The following is a 2,500-nucleotide window of genomic DNA, read 5'->3' on the forward strand; positions in this document are numbered from 1 at the left end:
TCCATACTGCTATTCATAGGGCTGCACAGGTGTCATGTGTTTCGCTAGCCAATCACAGTCCTGAATTTGCAAAGTCAGCCAATCACATTACAGTTAGTGGTGATGACACTAGCTGTAATGTGATTGGCTGATGTGAAAAAAGTATCGATTTGCATTAACAATGGAAGGGTTAGGGGGCACACACATTTTTTGGTCGGTGTCCAAAACTCACTTATAGGGGGCAGCTACACCGGCGCAAAAAGGATAATTGCCTTTTTTTTTAAAGTCCATACTGCTATTCATAGGGCTGCACATGTGTCATGTGTTTCGCTAGCCAATCACAGTCCTGAATTTGCAAAGTCAGCCAATCACATTACAGTTAGTGGTGATGACGCTAGCTGTAATGTGATTGGCTGACTTTGCAAAAGTATCGATTTGCATTAACAATGGAAGGGTTAGGGGGTATAACAAAACAAACAGCGGCAATGATGACATCATCCACATGCGACCACAAGCTATTTGAGTCATAGATATAAAAACCTAGGTATCTCATTGGCCGCTACAGTTTATTGGAGCGACCATGGTATCTCAATACAAGGCTCTTCCGCAGGGCTGTTTGACTACTGGCCAATCACATCGCGTTGACTACTGGCCAATCACAGCGCGTCTAACTGACTAGTTGCTGCGCGGCTGCCTCTTAAGAAAAGACCCGCCCCACCTGCCTCTGATTGGCCTACCGAACGCCCCCTTTTGTGACGCACACGGAAGTTTCCAGCTTGCCCTGCTGAAGCGGAAGGAAGTGGAAGGCTAGCCCAAGCCTTATATGGGCGCGCCCTGCGGAACAAGGCCGAGATACGAACGCTTCAGAGCCGAAGGAGGCGTCTACCTTTATATGTCTATGATTTGAGTGCAAGGGAGTTGGGAAAGTCCCGGAAAAGATGCACTGTGATTGGCCAGTAGTCACTTTGAGTGGCGGTTTAGGAAAACACTCATTCAAAAACATGATTTACGATTCTGTGCCTTTTGTACATAACTCTATCTGTACATAACTCTATCTGTACATAACTCTATCTGTACATAACTATCAGTACATAACTATCTGTACATAACTATATCAGTACATAACTCTATCTGTACATAACTCTATCTGTACATAACTCTATCTTACATAACTCGAACGGCGCTGAGTTGGCTAAAGCGAACTTCGATTGGTCTGCTGCTGTGTTTAGAAAAAACAACTTGAATGGCGTGACGCCACCGCCTAGTGGCCTGGAGGTAACATTACAGCACTGCAAACTGATCATTTTATCACTCTAACCGGTGGTTGAAGAACGCATCACTTGAGCTTGTAGATCGGCTATTTTCAAATAACCAAAGTGGCCATATATATATATATACAGGGGTGCACATAACTTCAGCACGGTGCCCACCGGACAGTTTTGTCAACGGGGGGGGGGGGGAAAGGACGCTCTGCTTCTAAATTCCGCCGATTTTCGCCGCTTTTTTTTCTCACGCTGTTAGATAAAGCCCCCAAGGTTGGTGCCCTGTGCTGCTGCGCTGATTTTATCCGCCAGATTGGGACGTTCACGGCATATTTTGTTCATCATTGGCATTGGCATTTTCGTTCATCATCGGTGACGAGTGCCTCTAACAGCCGCTGCTGGCTGCGTGCACGCAGCGAGGCAGTGCGAGGCGATGCGAGGCGACGCGAGTCATATCTCTACCCCTGTGCCTAATGGCTGTACATGGGGCCGACGGGTGCTTTAGAGTGATTGTGTGAGTGTGGCTTCAGGAAGTAAATTCCTAGCCTCGATCTCCAGGCTTTTATTTTTTATTTTTGCTAAAAAATAAAAGCTTGGAAATTCCTGTCCCAGCTGTTGGTGCGCAAAAGCGCCTCCCGTCGCCTGATGTGGTGCGCATTTTTTATTTTGGGTGCGAATGCGCACCTGCGCACCAGTTATGTGCACCCCTGTATATATATATATATATGTACGTTTTGTATCAATAATAATTAATAATCTAAATCAACTATCACAAAACAAGACAATCCTCAAAGCTTCAGTTTAAACAATTTATTGAAATCTAGAAAAAAAAGAAAAAAAACATTATTCACTATGTTATTTATTTCATCATCATCTCTGAATCACTTTGCGGTCAGGGCTCACTTTGCGGTCATGGCTCACTTTGCCGCGGTGTTTATTTCGCGGCGGTGTTTATTTACATGTTTTATTTTTCTAAAGATCAGATCAATCGCTTGGGTTCTGGCTTGGATACATTTTTTTATGGAATATCTTTGATTTATTTTATTTATTCATGAATTTCTTTGGAAAACTGTTTAGATTTTGTATATAATTAATAATAATAATATCATGTTTTAATTAATAATAATATGTTTTTTAAAAGTAGAAAACAAATAAAACAAACAAACAAAAACAATAAAAGGATATTTAATAGAAATGGCTCCTGATCCACAAATGGGTCCGAAATGGGGTTTCCGTTTCACAGCTGTTTCTCTAATAAT

Source organism: Gymnoscopelus microlampas (genome assembly GCF_963454915.1).
Source record: "Gymnoscopelus microlampas genome assembly, chromosome: 19".
In the NCBI taxonomy this organism is placed as follows: domain Eukaryota; kingdom Metazoa; phylum Chordata; class Actinopteri; order Myctophiformes; family Myctophidae; genus Gymnoscopelus; species Gymnoscopelus microlampas.